At 41.0% G+C, this 15,472-nt stretch overlaps 1 protein-coding gene across 2 annotated transcripts in view; it reads left to right on the top strand.

Annotated features, from left to right (window-relative positions):
• SPATS2L (spermatogenesis associated serine rich 2 like) overlaps nt 1–15,472 on the top strand; it is a 147,064-nt gene that overhangs the window by 1,722 nt on the left and 129,870 nt on the right. The window contains exon 2 of one of the 2 annotated variants that reach the window (XM_040069701.2): nt 9,326–9,384. The exons of the other annotated variant lie outside the window; for it this stretch is intronic. The gene's annotated coding sequence lies outside the window, so the exon portion shown is untranslated. The remainder of the gene's footprint in view (nt 1–9,325; nt 9,385–15,472) is intronic. 2 annotated transcript variants of the gene reach the window in all.

Here is a 15,472-nt window from a genome sequence, read left to right as displayed (position 1 = left end):
GGTGCCGTGTGCCTTGCTTGTTGGTATAGGAATCCTGCCTGGACTTCTGTGAGATGTGCTCTTGGTAGGCATCATTCCTGCTGTTGTGAAGCAGTCTCTGCCTGTGAAAACTCTCTGCAAACCCAGTGGTGTGAGAATGAAACTGTGTGATTTCTGTCTTGCCATAAGGCTCCAGCCCTCCATCTGAGAAGGGTAGTAAAGTATTTGTAGCAGTATTTGTAAAGATGGCAAGGCCATTGCTGCTTGAATTGTAAACTTACCGTGTATATACTTAAAAGTTTCAGAAGCAAATCTACAGATCAGGTGAGAAGTCAGAATTTGTATCAGCTGCATTAAATCAGTAATTATAATAAAATCTTAGCACAATTTCTGCTGTGAGGAAGGGAGGGCTTTTTCCTTTGTTCACATTGTTCTGTGGTGGTTTTTTGTTTGTATTTTGGTTTTTATTCTCTCTTAAACACCAGCAGTTAGTCAAGGCTAGAGAAAGTGTTCATTGAGTAAGACAGAGAAAATTAGATTAGAAAATTAGAATATCAGTAATTTTTACATATTTCATGTTCTACTTTTAGATTCTGTGTTGGAAAGAAGTGGGGTTTTAATGCCAAATTGGTAACATTCACTGCCTTTCTCTGCAGTGGAGGCTGTTGTTTCCTGTTGGAATCATTTGCATGTGGTTTTGCCCAGTTCTCTGCCAGTGCAGCTTGTGCTGGAGGGTCTCCTGCAGTGTACAGTTTAATCTCTTGCTTTCATTTCACAGAAGTATATGAGTTTCAGCAGGGGTAGCTGGGTGAAAGTTTAGTGCCTGCATTATACTGGAGATCTGCTTAAGTGATCTAATGGCTCCTCCTGGCAAAATCTGTGGAATTATAATAGCAGAAGTAGAGAGAGGAAGGGGACCAAAGGTGGGTGGTAATGCAGGAATCATATAAACGGGAAGTTCTGTGAATTCTGTCTCTGGAGCAGAAGCTGAAGTAGCCCTGAAATGAAAGCAAGTTTATAAAACTTGGGAAAATAAAATTGTGAGAAAGTTGGTGTTCTGACTGGAGATTGTTCTCTCAGATAAAAGGCTGGAAAACTCCCTCACACCCGAGGCAAGGAGAATTTCTTGTAGGATTCTAAGGTAGTGTCCTGTGTATCAGGAAGAAGCAAATTCTAGAGGATTTATAGTGACTTGCCTCAGTTGTGGGAAAGGTTTTGGACCGCTTCACAAAGTGAAGACATACGTGCTGAAACCTTCACTTGCAAGGACCGGGGATTACTTCTCTCAGCAGTAGTCAGTGCCTTCTCATGAGACTGATACATTCAGTCTGCAGTCAAATGGCCTTTGTGATTTTATTTACTGTCACACAACCCTCTTCTTTGCTAGCCTTGCAGATCTAGCAGTGGGTATTTGAGAAGATGAGCTGGTGACACTCATTCACAGATGCATTAATCCCATTGCAGTCTCAGAATCAGTTGATTGTCTTTTCTCAGAAGTCTCAGTGCCTTTAACAGCCTGAGCTGAGCATGCTGCTGCAGAGCCTGCTGTATTTATCCAGTGTGTTGGAATAATTTCCTCTAATTTCATATTTAAGAATTCTCAAGCTTAGTTTTCAGGATCTCATTTCTTCTGTTAAGCATAGTAGCAGAGTACTTGAGATTTCTCCCCAGCATTATTTCTGACCCTATGTGTGACCAGGAGGGATTTCTTTCCTTGTTTCTTTTGTCCAATCACACATTACCACCATAGGCTTTTTCTCCCCTTGGTTTTAACCTTGTGCATTCCTACTCCTTTTACTGTATTCAGTATGCTCTCCGTTCTTTCTTGATCCTTTTGCTTTCTTTATGGTGCATTAAGTGATTATTTCTTTCATCCTGTGCCCAGAAAAAAAAAGATAAAATCTGTGTTTCAAAGATTATGCCCAAAGCTACTTAAAAAAGATTTGCTGATTCAGACATTCAAAAAAAATGCCAGAGAAAGGCCTGCTTTAGTTTCCTGTACTCAGATTTTCATGAGCTCTTATCTTGCTGCCTGTCTGCTGGGACAGGCAGAGCTGTGTCACTTGAAGTCAAGGCCTATCTAGGTGCCAGTGATTCTGAAAATCGGCCAGTGTACCATGTCACAGTTGCTTCCCCCCTCCTGCACTGATCTCTAGTCATAATCTTCATTTGTAAATTGATACCCGAACTCTCAATACAGTTCATCTGATATGTAAAATTTCTGTGTCCATTCAAACACTTACCCAGCCAATTGTTTGAGCACAAAAGACCTAATTGTTTGCTTTAGCTTCCCTGCTGCTCTACTAAAACAGTGATCCTTTAACTTATATTTACATGATCTTTCCTTTTTGCTGAATTTTTTCTTGAACTTCCACTAGACATTTACTTTAAAAAACCTCCCGGTACCATTTGGGTGTAGAGTGAGCTACAAAGCAAAGAGGATTTTGAAAGGATTCATTTAGATACATAGTGTAAGTGTTGCTTGCTTGCTTCTTAGCTGGTTTGCTGGGCTTTGTGGTTTTTAAGAGCTGTTGTGGGGGAGTTTTGAATCGCTTTCTCGTCTAATCTCGTGTTTGCATTCACAGCAGGCTGCCTGTTTTAGTAGTCTTCTACATTTCTCCCCAGTGGACTATATTTCCTGTTTTCTTTGTGAACATCACCATATGTAATTGTTTTACCATTCTTGCTTTCTTCCTGAATGATTTGGGAACTATTTTGGAGCCTTTATCCAGCTATACATCCCTCTCCCAAGTGTATGAGCTCTCTTATGTTCCCAGGTTAGTCCTGTCAGGACTGTTTTGAAATCCATATATGCACTTTCATGTGTTTTGTTTTTTCTGGCCTGCCTTTCTGTTGCATTTCCTTGTGGAGTCCTGAGAGCACTATTGCAGTGTCTGTGCTGATGCCACAGCTGTTTGGAACACACAGGTATCTGAGGGAAGTGGTTTTATGCTGTCACTTCAGTTGTTCTTAAACTGGCAGTCCTGATTATTGATGGACACCACATCTAAATATGTGGTATTTGTAGATTTGCTTGTGTATTGGTTTTTATGTTTTGCTTTGGGTTTGCTGGTTATGATTTTTTTCTCTTTTTAAAATTTTTTTCCAAATGCTGCATCCAACTTAATGTTTCATAAAGTAAATCACTGAATAAATTTGTAACTTCTGTCATCAGAGCCTTAAATGCCTGAGGTGCTTCCTGTTTCATATTCACAGGGATGAAGTTGCACATAATTAAAATCCTGTCATTTCAGCATGAATTATTTTATTGAATCATATTTTATTCACATGCTTTTTCTCTTTCAAGGTTCTCTGGTATGCATCAAACACTTGCACATCAGTCCTACAGTCTGCTGTAGCAGCTTAACTTGGATTAATTTCTTATGCTTGTTAGTTTGTGAAACAGCTCTGGTTTTGAGTTTTAGCTTCTGTGTTTTCTATGCTTCAATTTCTCCTCTTCTGTTTTTATTTTTCCCCCTAGAGGTTGTCTAGAAAGATTGTCTTTTCAGTGGATATTGTATGTCTGGCCCTAAATGCAGATCAAAATTCCTGAAAAGAATACACTGTATGTGTTAGGGGATTAAATGCAGCAGGGTCATTATCATTTACTTGAATAGCCTTCCATTGTTCACATTCTGTTATTCAATGCCATATTCCATCTTAATTAACAGTGAATTCTACCAATGCAAACAAGCAAAACCAAATAAATGTGGAAGAAAAGTCACTTTGGAAATGTAGAAATACTGTCCTTGGTCAGAGAGCGATGGTGAGAGATAGGGATTTGGGTTGTTTTGTCTTCCCAGGGAAGAGCAGACTCTGCTGCACGGAGTTTCTTCAGGCACTGTGCAAGCTACTGCACAGTTAAGATTATCCTGGGATGGGTCTGCCAGAATTCTTAAACCATGGCCTGTAGAGCTGTGTGGGCATCCATAGGCAATCTTTAAGATTAAAGGTACCAAAGTAAAGTCCCCGTGTGGCACAAGGCATAAACACTTCAGAGGGGTCAGAAAGCACATGTAAACATATGACATGGTGGCACAATAATCCTGGTGTTTAAAGTATTGTTTCAGTTTTGCTCATCTTCCTCATGCTTAGCTCTCAGATGTAATGAGAACAATTGTCCTTTCTGCTGGCTACACAGCTTGCTGTTTCCCTGGTTATGACTGTTCAGCCAGATCACAGAGTGGTTTAACAGTGCACCTCATGCCCCAGCTCTTTAGTGTATTTGCAGTGAGGATAAGGTACAGACACCTAACAGATATCACTGCTAGAAAGGTATTGCCTTCATACAGAAATGTTTGTGTGTCTGCCCTGCAAGCCAACCATGGTAACTGGTCTTTCTAAACCACTGAGAAATCAAAAACCTATTTTGCATGCAGCTTTCAGAGTATTTTATTATGTTCATTTACATATGGAAATGGCTTGGGTGGAGGAGTTCTTGGCTATATCCAGGCTCACTTGCTGAAGTCAATGGGAGAATACAGTTCTCCAGCCTCAGGTTAATGCAGTTTCTGTGGGGTCAAAGCCTCCCTACCAGTATTTGTGCTTTCAAAGTGTGCATTTTGCTTGTTTGAGGCCTGAGAACTCTGTTTCCAAAAGCCTAGTACCTAATGGTTTGCAGTGACTTCAGCAGTGCAGCTGCCTAGTACCATTCACTGAAGTCAGCTTATGTAAAACAGGACTCCAAACTTCTTATAGATGACTCTTTGATTTCAGTGTGCTTCAGAATATTCTGCAATTCACTGGTGAGCCTGGGCACTCAACAAGGTAAGGTGCTGCTGTGTGTACTAGCCCCAGTACTACCAAATATTCCATGGAAGTACATGAATTACAGAGTTTTACTCTTGCTTTTTAATTTCTGTGGATTTTTAGGAATTTGTTGTTTGTGTAGGGTTTGGCTTTTTGTTTCTTTGGGTTTTTTGGATCAGAATTATCTGTCACATTGCAGACTTTATAATTCCAGTTTTAGATTCTTTTTATAAAGCTGAGCCTCTGTTTCCCAGTTTGATAAGTTTTCTTAAGTACTGCTAGGAACTTGGTTTTGAGCCTTACTGTCCATGTGACTTTTGTCTCAGAGCAGGAGCAATGATATTCCTCTTTTCAGTGAGTGCAGTCCAAACCCCAGCTTTGCATGAAACCTGGCCTGTTCTACGCTATCATGGTCTTGGAGCAGGAAAATAGTCTCCCTGATGTTCTGTGGGGAACAGCCTGGAGCAGAGCTGTATCTAGAGCACAGAGCAGCTGTATCCTGCTTTCCTCAGAGCAGCAGAGCTCTCTGAGCCAGCACTCTCGGTGAACCAAGCTGTCCAGTGTTTGGATTCCAAATAGTACCCTGACCTATACACTAGACTAAAGCTTCCTGTTCTAATATTGATTTAAGACTGAAGTATCAGTGGCTTATTTTTTTACATTATCATTCTCTTTTTTATTTAACAGTTCCCTGGGATATGCAGAGGGCCATAATCAGGTCTTTCTAGCAGCCAGGATGAGGGGAAGGGAAAAGCACATGAAGGACATTTATGAAAAGAGGCAGAGCTTGAATTGCCATGCAACTCACAGAGTATTTTGGTTCAGCAATCAAATTGTGTACTGTACTATTTGCCAAAAAAGAAGAAACACAGCGCTCATTCTCTTGAAAGCTCTCTCCTGCAGGAATTTGTTAGCTTACTTTAAGTTTCATATTATTTATAAGCTCTGACCCAGACTTCTCATTAACTGTTCCCAAAGCACTAGAAAAGGAAAGTAGAAGTACTTCCTGCTTCATGTATCTGGTTAACAGCTGTGCCTCTTAGAGGAAGGAGAAAATAGCCAGTGGTGATAAAAACTCGCCCGCATAGGGAGCGCTGCTGCAGTGAGCTGCCTCTCCCCAGGATCCACTCACTACACTGCTCTCAAGTGCAGCTTGCTGAACACAGTTTTATTGTGGGCAAAGAAAGGTTTACCCATCCTCCTTGCCCTACCATTGGCTACCTATTTCCTCTATTACTTCTTTGTTGTTTTTGATTTTTAAAAAACTGCTAGGCTGGGCTTCAAGAGAAGTCCAAATGCTCAGAGGTTATTGGGTTCTTTGCTCAGATAGTACCCTGGCTCAGCAGTTGTGAGTAGTGTGAAAGTGTGAGAAACCAGTTTTATTGCATCTCTGCATGTGATCAGCCCTGCAGTACTGGGTTGCCTTCTTTCAGCAGCAGTTCTCCCTCCTGGAGTCTGGTCTCTGCAGTTGAAGCCGTGCTTAGGCAGCCTCCTGTTCCCAAATGAGTCTCATTACATCAGACCATCACCTGCATAGCTCCTGGCACCCTGAAATTACATACTCATCTTCCCCCTTTGTTTTTTGTGGATGTTCTGAGCCAGTGTTCCTAAATACAAACAGTCAGAAATGACAACAGTGGCTTAATATTTGTTAAATGCATGGAACTGACTGCTTTTGGTTTGTTTTATTCTGACTGTCTGAGTTTATATGCTCATTAAAGGCACATTGTGGAAAGCTTTTCTCTGATATACTGAAGACAAGGATGGTGTCTTCCAGTGCTACCAAGACTGTCCCCAGTTCATATGCTCGTAGGAAATCAGGATTCAGGGTCCATGTGAGGCATGATGAGAATCCCAGGAGTTGATAGCAGGGTTTACTTGAGTTTGCATATGGGAACAATACACAAGCATGAGCCAGCTGACCAGCTCTGCCTGTGGAAATCAGAAAAACATCCTCAGATCTTTGCAGCTGTGCACTGGCACCTGAGATTCTCTTCTCCTAGGTGGCACATACATTGCTTCAAGGAGGTGGTGACATTCTTGCCCAAAGTGTAAGTCAAAACCCTCTAAGTGCAATTCTACAGGTTGCTGTCTCCTGTGGTTTAAACTTTCTCACCTTTTCTGTTTTTCAGTATTGAACATAGTTTACCCTGTGTGCATTTTTCAGTCTTGGGAAAGGAAAGCATTTCTAGTCCTTCCAATTCAGGAGAACTTTAATGCACGAGGAACACTGACAGTCTCACAGTATTCCCCTACAATTTATATTATATATATTAAAAAAAAACCCCAACTATTAACTCCCCACTATTTACTAAAACTTCATCTTCCATAAGGCAAGGCCAGAATTTCTAGTAGTCCCTTGAGTATTAGCAAGATCAGCACCCAACCATGCCTTTTTCTGTTGGGAAGAAAGGAGTGTAGAAGGGTGTTCTTGTATGGCAGCCTCTTACTCAGAATGTTTATTCTGTGTCCAAATAAAAAAAGGGATGCCTTTGTTTTTAACTTAACCCAGTTTGTATATCCCTGTCTAGAGTTTTATACTTTCATTGACAATTATGAAATTTACTTCTCACTACACAAAGAAGTAGCTACACAATGAAACTGGATCACGTCTTTTCAGCGAACAGGAAATCCTTTTGACCAGCTTAGTTCCTGCCCTAGAATATAATCTGTGTGCTTTACCTGTGCTCATTCATGCTTGCATACATCTGTGGAAGGTTGGAGGAATTTTTAAGAATAAGTTCCTAACCCTCAGCCAGTCTGTTACCTGGAATTTGTTAGCACTTCTGGAGTTTTGACTGAGAGAGCCAGCCTCCAAACTGAAAAGCTGTGTATTTTGAATAGCTCAAGGTAACTGGGATCAAATAGGTAGGAATGTTACTGCTGGTTAACATGACTGCTCCAAGATCTGGAAAGGGGTTATCTTGACCATAGCACTGTGCTCCTGGCTGCCTGAGTAAGTAAACATCCCTGTGTGGAGCTCCATGTCCTGCTTCTCAGGTGACAAATCTGTTTGGTGTCTCTCTTTGAAAGCCACGTTACTGTCTTTATTTCCTTGAAAAATAAAGCCTCCTATTTCCTGCAAGGCAGCCACGGGGGGGCTTATGTATGTTAATTACATGGACATTATGCATTTAAAGTGCTTTAGGAAGGAAGTTGCAGCGAAACAGTGGATGGAAGTATTGGTTTGAAGCTATCAGTCAGTGGCAGTCCTAGGTTTTGAGATGTGACGTTTCAAGCTATGCAAGACCCAGACTGTCTTCTGGCCTCTCTTATCAGCTGGGGTTGTAATAAAGGGAACAGCCATGTAATAAAAATGGTATATCTCTCCTCCCTGAGGTGTTTGTACTTCCTTCACATGATGAAGCTGCAGAGGAAAGGAATGGAGCAAAAGGGCTTCAAAGAAACTGGCTTGTGCTAGGGAACCTTTCCTGGAAACACAATGAAGCACAGGATGTGATAAGCATAGCTCACAGAAAAGGAAACTGCTTCAGAAGGCTGCAAGGAACAATGCAGCATCACTTGAGGCAGACAACTCCCTGGGATTAGGATGCATTGGCTTAGGCTGAAGAAGAAAGACAGTCTTGAAAGACAGTTTTGGAAAGTTTTCATTGTTTATGTATGGGAAGCATACGTTCTTCCTTAGCAGTTGCATTTTGTGAGCCTGCATGCACTAGCTAGAAATGACTGTTTATGAAGAGTGGGAAATGCTCCCTAGTGGTAGCATTTATCCACTCCCTGTTTTCTTCTAGGGAGATGAATTGCCTTTCTAGTAAACATTGTTCCTGGAGCTGGAAATATCAAGGGAAAGGAGTTGTGGGTGGGCACTTGGATATTGCCTGGATCTGCAAAATACCTTTGTGCCACAAGGGGAAAGGGAAGATTTACTGAGGGGCAAGGAAGAGCTCTGTCGTGGTTTAACCAGGACAAGTTCTCACAAGGGTGAGAACAATATCACAGTGTTAAATAGCTCTAAAATGACAAGACCTGGCAGTGAGACATGGATCTCACAATCCTTCACGACGCCAGGATTAATTGCAGAGGATTATGGTGTGAAGTTTGCCCTTCTGCCAAGCTTGTTGCCTAATGCATTTGATGTTCCCAGTACAAGCTATTGCTCTGAATACTGTACAGTCCTCCATCAATTAAAAGACTGAGGAGCAGGAATGTCTCTAGTTAGAGATGTGAATGGTGGTGCTGGCATTATGAACTGCCCGATGCCAAGTTGTTTTGTTCACTTACTTACGTGCGTTATGAGGCCAATGGAGTTAATATCTGTAGTAAAACATTTCTTTGAGTCAGACAGAAGGCTCCAATACAGCCTTTGATTTGAAATTTCAAAAATATTGAACTCTGGACAATTGGATCTACACATGACACTTTCCTTATTCTGCATTAAAATTCAGGTGGTTTTAATTTAGACCAAAATAATCTTTGTTGTACCTTAGAGATAACTTTGGGCTTGTATATTTATCAAATTCCATGGTAGTTAATTCATGCTGCTCCTAGGAAGAAGTATGCAAGCACTGAAGTAATTTAACCAAAACCAGGCAACTTGGTTTGCTGTTTTGATAACCACCACCTTTTTCCATCACAGTGAAAGTCGTCTTAGGAACCTCTGACATTTGATGATCATTATGTCAAAAGCTTTTGGGGGTAAGTAAAACAGACAACTTTTTTTTGTGGTTTCTTACTTCTCAGCTTATACTGGAAATGGAAAAGTGTAGCTCAGATAATATTTTAAATTTTAACTCTTTGTAGGCTTAGTTCTGCTTCCATTATATGTAATTGCAGATACCCAAAAACCAGAACCACTATGATCTGCATTATTAAGTGACATGTCACAGATGACAGAATTGTTAGGACTCTTGTTACTGTGTTCAAATGGTTTTGTATGTGAACAATGCTGATAATCTATTTATAGAAAGCATATTTAATTCAGAGAATTCATGAGCAGAAACCCCCATTCTGCATGTTTTTCAGTTTTGTTCCAGGTGACTTGTCATAGCTGTAGACATTACAAAAGTGTTTTTAAATGACTATAAACTAGTGCTTCTTTTCTTACAAAATTTGATCAGGATAATCTTACTTTGTTCTTGGTAAGTTTTGTAATCACTGATGTTGATAGGGATTATTTCACCCTTCTGTAAATAACATCCTAAACGGTCACACAAAGCAATGCAACTGTTTAGAAAAGGAAATGCTGCGTAATCACAGAAATCATAGGCAAGATTTAAGTTGGCAGACAGCTCTTGATGCAGGTTGAACGTTGCAAGGTCACTATGTCCTTCCTGCCTGTTATTTGCTGAAAGAAGAATTCCTGGAATTCTTTATTATGGCCAGGAACACACGCTTCTTATCTGAGAGCCACTGTGTCTGATGCCCTTAATATTATGTTTTGTTTTAGGGTTAGATCTTGATGAAAAGTGAGAAAGACCTGAAGACTCATCTTAATATAAAAGGTTTCATGCAGTTTCATTTCTCAGATAGCTGGGTCAAATAGATGGCAAAATGTCTCTTTAGCTAAAATGTATTTCCTTGTAATAATATATTCTAAACAGATTTTTAAAATGCAAACACGGGGGAGGAAAGTAGACAACCAGGTGTCCCTTCCTTTCCTCTGGGTTTATGTGCGGAGGAAATCCATCTGTGGCTCTGTATTCATATACCTGAGACCAGTGTATGAATGATTTTTAGGAATCCCCTCCAGGATGGCGTGTGTTACACACCGGCCCTGCCATGTTCTCAAAGCCTCACAAGCACAGGAAATAAAATGTACATCCACTGCTCTTAGGATTATGGTTTCCATCACAAGCCAGGGAGCAGTTCCAGAGGCAGGCTCTGAGAGCAGGCTCAAGTGTTGCCAGCAAGTAGGGAACACATGGTGCCTCTTTAGAATCCCTTCTTGGAGAAGGATACTTAAAATAGACTCCTTTTCTGTAGCACCATATGTAAGTTATTATCAATCAAAACTTTTCCAAACTCATTGTTTAACTTTCTATAAAGGGAACCTTCTCAAGCAAGAGGGAGCCCCCACCTTATGAAATGCAGGGGAAATGTGCTCAAAACAAAGGAGGAGTCCTCCATTTTAAGGCTCAGAGAAAGGTTTAGAGGTACAGAAAAAGGGGTTTATGGCTGTGTTTATATTTTATATCTCTAGCAATGTGCTTCTTTAATCTAAAAGTTATAAAATCACACAATGCCATTCTGAAGAAGAGGGTTCTCTTGTTCTGGTTCTATTTTTTGCTGTGTTTTAGAAGAAGCTAGACAGTGGCTCACTGAAAGCATAGTTGACCCTAGTAACTTAATAACACCAAATTTTGTTGTTTCTTTAAGCACAAATCAAGCTCTTCCTTTGCCTGCTCAGCATGAAAGCAGACAGTTTATGGAGCACCAGCTCTCCCACTGTGTGGTGTGGGCTGTGCTGGGCTCTGGGCAGCAGCCCATGGCCCCCACACAGAGCCTGAAGTGCAGTTCTGGGCATGGGACAGAGCTTTGGGACCTTCAAAGGGATTCTCAACCCTCTGTAACTACTGCTGCAGCAGTTTTTTTCTTCATGGTTGTGGCAACAGTGTTTATCTCTGTCTCGGAGGTTGGCTGCAGGAGAAGCAATTTTAAAGGCATCAGGTAGATTAGAACAGTTTCTCACCCTCTTGTGTAACGATCACTTATCTCTTCTTGACGAAACCTGCAGTGCAAACATGATATTACCTCCTAAAGGAAACTGTAGCGGAGTTGCAGGTTTAGGCTTTGGAAAAAAACACGAGTGTTTTGGACCATCATTTCTTCTTTCTGCTCTTAGTCCTGGCTTTTTTGGAGGTACATAAATCCCCAATACACTAACTTCGTGTCTTTTAAAACTGTGTTGTTACAAACACAAAGCAAGTCCTTACCTGTGCTGCTGTCCCAGAACAGGGCAGAGCTCCCATGAGCTGAGTATTCTGCAGCTGTCAGGGGCAGCCTGGTGAGGCCATTTCCTGAAAGGGTGTTCTGATCACATCTGTGAGGTTTCTAGGGTAAATGCTAGGATTTGAGTCTGTGTTGCTTCGGCTGTTGTTCTTCAATATGTTCTCTGTCCATGTTACATACAGTGAAAATCAATAAAAAATAATAATAGACAGGCTTTCTCTGCACCAAATAGGTGCTCAGACCCTCAGACTCTACCTGGCTGGCCCAAGCTGGAAAATAGTGTGATTGTCTGCCGGCTGTTCTGGACAGAAACATGTATCAATACTCAGATCAGCTTTCAGCTGTGAGACCAGAAATTGGTCTTACACAGTACAGGTCACTAATAGCTGATAATTGCTAGCAAATATTTCAGATGTTCTCAAACAGGGTAGAATCTTAATTTTTTTTTTTTTCCCCCCACTTGGGTACAAAACTGGTCTACGTGTTCTTGAAGTCTCAGAAGATATCTGAAAAACCTTACACATCCAAGCTCCTGATCTTTGGGTAGGGCAGAAGGGACTTGTGCTTCTGCATTCTGCAATCCTGGGCTTGGCCTTCAAGAGATGTCATGGTGTCATCTGGGACTTCAGAGTTTAGCTCCTGTGAAGTAGCTTTTTTTTCTTCTTAAGCTGTTAGATTGAGAATTGATTTGCCAGTTTGCAGCATTTTGATGCACAAAATGAAGCTGTTAGTCTTATTAGTTCAGTTTTGTAAATACTGCATTAGCTTCCAAAAGCCAGGTGTAACTACACAGGATGTATTTTCTAAAACTGCTCAGCAAGCAATGCCTTTGAGACTGGTGTGATTTATGAAGTAATCTATGTATATCAGTTATCTCAGTCCTTGATAGATGCTTACTGAGTTTAGTTATATGTGCCTAGTGATCCTCCAGGAAATATGCCTAATCTAGGAAAAGGGCAAGAGGTGTGAGAGGCTCTGTGCCAGAAAGCTTCTGGCTAAATTCAGCCATACTTCCAATGCAATGTCCTGTTAAGCACTAAAAGCTGCACACGCTGCAGTTGGGAGCAGCATTTAAAAAATAAAATTGAATTTTGCAAGTTGACATCAATGATTGACTGATTTAATCATGACTGCATAATGATGAGTTGAGAACTGAACCCCTTAAATGAATAGCATGTCATTACTTTTGGAAATAGAGAATAGCCAAAATAACAAATCTGGTCAGTGGAGAGCATCTGCTTCTAGAAAGTTAAAATGGGAAAATAATTTGAAGTGAGGAAGTTCTTTAATACATTACTTTGAACAGCAGCCCAGTTGAAAAAATTGGATCAGATTCACAAGTCAAAATGTTGCATTTTTCCACAAAGCTGGATCTCTGCAAAGAAAAGCAGTGACAGCTTGGGAGTACCTGTTTTCTCTCAAACTCCGCTAGTCTTTTGAAAACACCAGGGCATGTTTCATTTTCGTGCAGATTTTTTGAGTCCCTGCAGGATTTCACTAAATTAGTAATACTCCCTACAGGGAATTTTTCCTTTCTGATCTCTGCTCTAAGCAGTTAAATAAAGCAGGGGTTAGTAATAGGAGCTCAAGGCTGATGGTAGAGCACACGATGGAGATGGGCTAGCAAGGGGAAAGTGCAGGATGTGGTTCTGCCCATCCTGTTTGTAGTGCCCGTTCCCTAGACACGGGTGCAGGTTCAGCCCCGCTGCCTGCCGTGCTTGTGGCAGCTGTGGGGAGCCTGGCAGGCTCGTGCAGGAGAGCACTGGGGAGTCCAGTGTGGACATCTCCCGGTTTCAGTGACAAAGCTGTGCGGAGAGCAGCTGTGGCACGACCAGTGCTAAGTGATTTGCCAGATGTGCTCCTGGAATTAATCTTCTTCATCCCAGAGACATTCAGGACACTGAGGGGATGGCTTAGACTATTGACCTGGAGCTGGAAGTTGTCCCCTGACTAATCATTTAGTCTCTGGCACAGCTAAGGCTATGTCTTGTAACATGATGGGGCTCTCTTATTAAACTTGAGAGGGGGAGTGGGGTTGGTTTGGCTTTTTTTTTTTTTTTTTTCCCCAGTAATACTAACAGGAGGTTGTTCCAGGTCTTCAGCAGTTGCCTATCTCAAGCATAAATATTGCTTTGCTGATACTTTTGTGATATCACCATTCTTTCACTGCCTACTGCACCTTGGACCCCACAGTACAAGAATGGCTACTTGAGACACACTTGTGCACCTTTGTGGAAACACAGATGTTTGTGGGTCACAGATAGTATGATAGGTTAAGTATAATTGGGACACTTGTTTGATGTGCACCAGAGAGTAATTTAAAAAATCAAGGTCTTGTCTTTGTCTTCCAATACTCTCCTCATTGGAGCTGCCAAACAAAAGAAGGTACTTAGCTGAATCTTTATAGACTGCACTGCACATAAAAATAGACAAGATGGGTAGCTGTAGTACTGGAAAGCATAGGTTCATACTAACCAGCCCATTTTGGACAAAGCTAATATCCTGACTTTTGGGTTGTCAAACATGGGTGACATCCCCCCTGCCTCAGGCGTAGTTTTTTATACTGGACAAAATGATCATTTTGTCTATGGATTATGTACTTTTCTTTAAGCTTTTATGTATCTTTCTAAGATTCTTGAATGCTTATCATTAGTCTATATATTTTTGAGCCCAGAAATACTTTCAAAAGCAGGAAGTAATTTGCCTTTTGAGCATCTGTAGTCTGTGTTTTGCTGCAATGCTCTCTGCACCAGGCATAGCTGATAATGGTGCTCAGTTTTTGCGACTTCAGTTGCTGTACCTTTTCCTCTTTCTCAGCCAAGGTGTTTAGGATTCCTATCAAGTCTGCCATTATACAGGAGTAAACAGAGTAAGAAGTGTTTTTTATAGAGGTGTTGGCTCTTAAGTCTTACAAAGTTAAAATTGTTATAGATGTATTTATCTGAGTTCACTAGCTTGTACACCCTTTGATTGTTTAGTTTATTGAGCATCTCTAGTTTTAGGATTGACTCATCCCTGTATTGTCACATGGCCATATGCCCAAAACTTGTTTTGCAGAAGTGGCTTGGCAGTACTGGCCCAACATTGTGTGGGCTTGTTCTGCCCACGTGTGCCTACAAGTATGTAAAAAGCCAGCTGTTTGCAAACTTCTTTGTGTTATGTGTCCTGTTTTAAGGACAGTATCCCACTGATATATCACTTCTACTCAGGGCCACCTGTATATCTGCATGAATCATAGCTCCTCCCCGTAGTGATCTCAACTGGTATTGAAGTAGAATAATTGTTTGATGTGACTTACTGTCTTTAGGACAAATTGCTTGTTGTACTACTTGCAAAAAAAAAAAAAAATCATGTTTGCCCCTTTGTTTACTACTCCTCTCAAGACTGTTTCTAGATAATTTGCAGCTTTTTCTACTCCTGCTTATACCTGCAGGAATCACAAATAGCACCGTAGGAAGCAATGATTTCATTTGAGAATGTTAGGAAGAATGGGAGTAAGGTCTGCACTGCAATGTGTCATCTTCTTGCCAAAGCGACCTGTATGGGCATTGATTCCACTTTGTATCTTTCACTCTGATCCTGTGAAGTGCTTTTGCTGCACTGGTTGTAAGTGAGATTTTGTGAATGTGAATTTAGGTTGTGCAAGGCCCCTGCGCATCAGAAATGTAAACAAAACTCCTGTGGGTCTAGTCCATCACCAACACAAAGTCAAATGGCTCAGGTTAATCCACCTGAGTAGTAATACCCAATATATGGGCTATCATTCTTTTGCCATTATGGAATCATACTTTGATGGTTTCTGTAACTGTTTGCTGTCTATTATTGATTAGTTTTT

This window comes from Hirundo rustica, chromosome 7 (assembly GCF_015227805.2).
Source record: "Hirundo rustica isolate bHirRus1 chromosome 7, bHirRus1.pri.v3, whole genome shotgun sequence".
NCBI lineage: Eukaryota > Metazoa > Chordata > Aves > Passeriformes > Hirundinidae > Hirundo > Hirundo rustica.
This window is presented reverse-complemented; position numbering and strand designations above follow the sequence as displayed.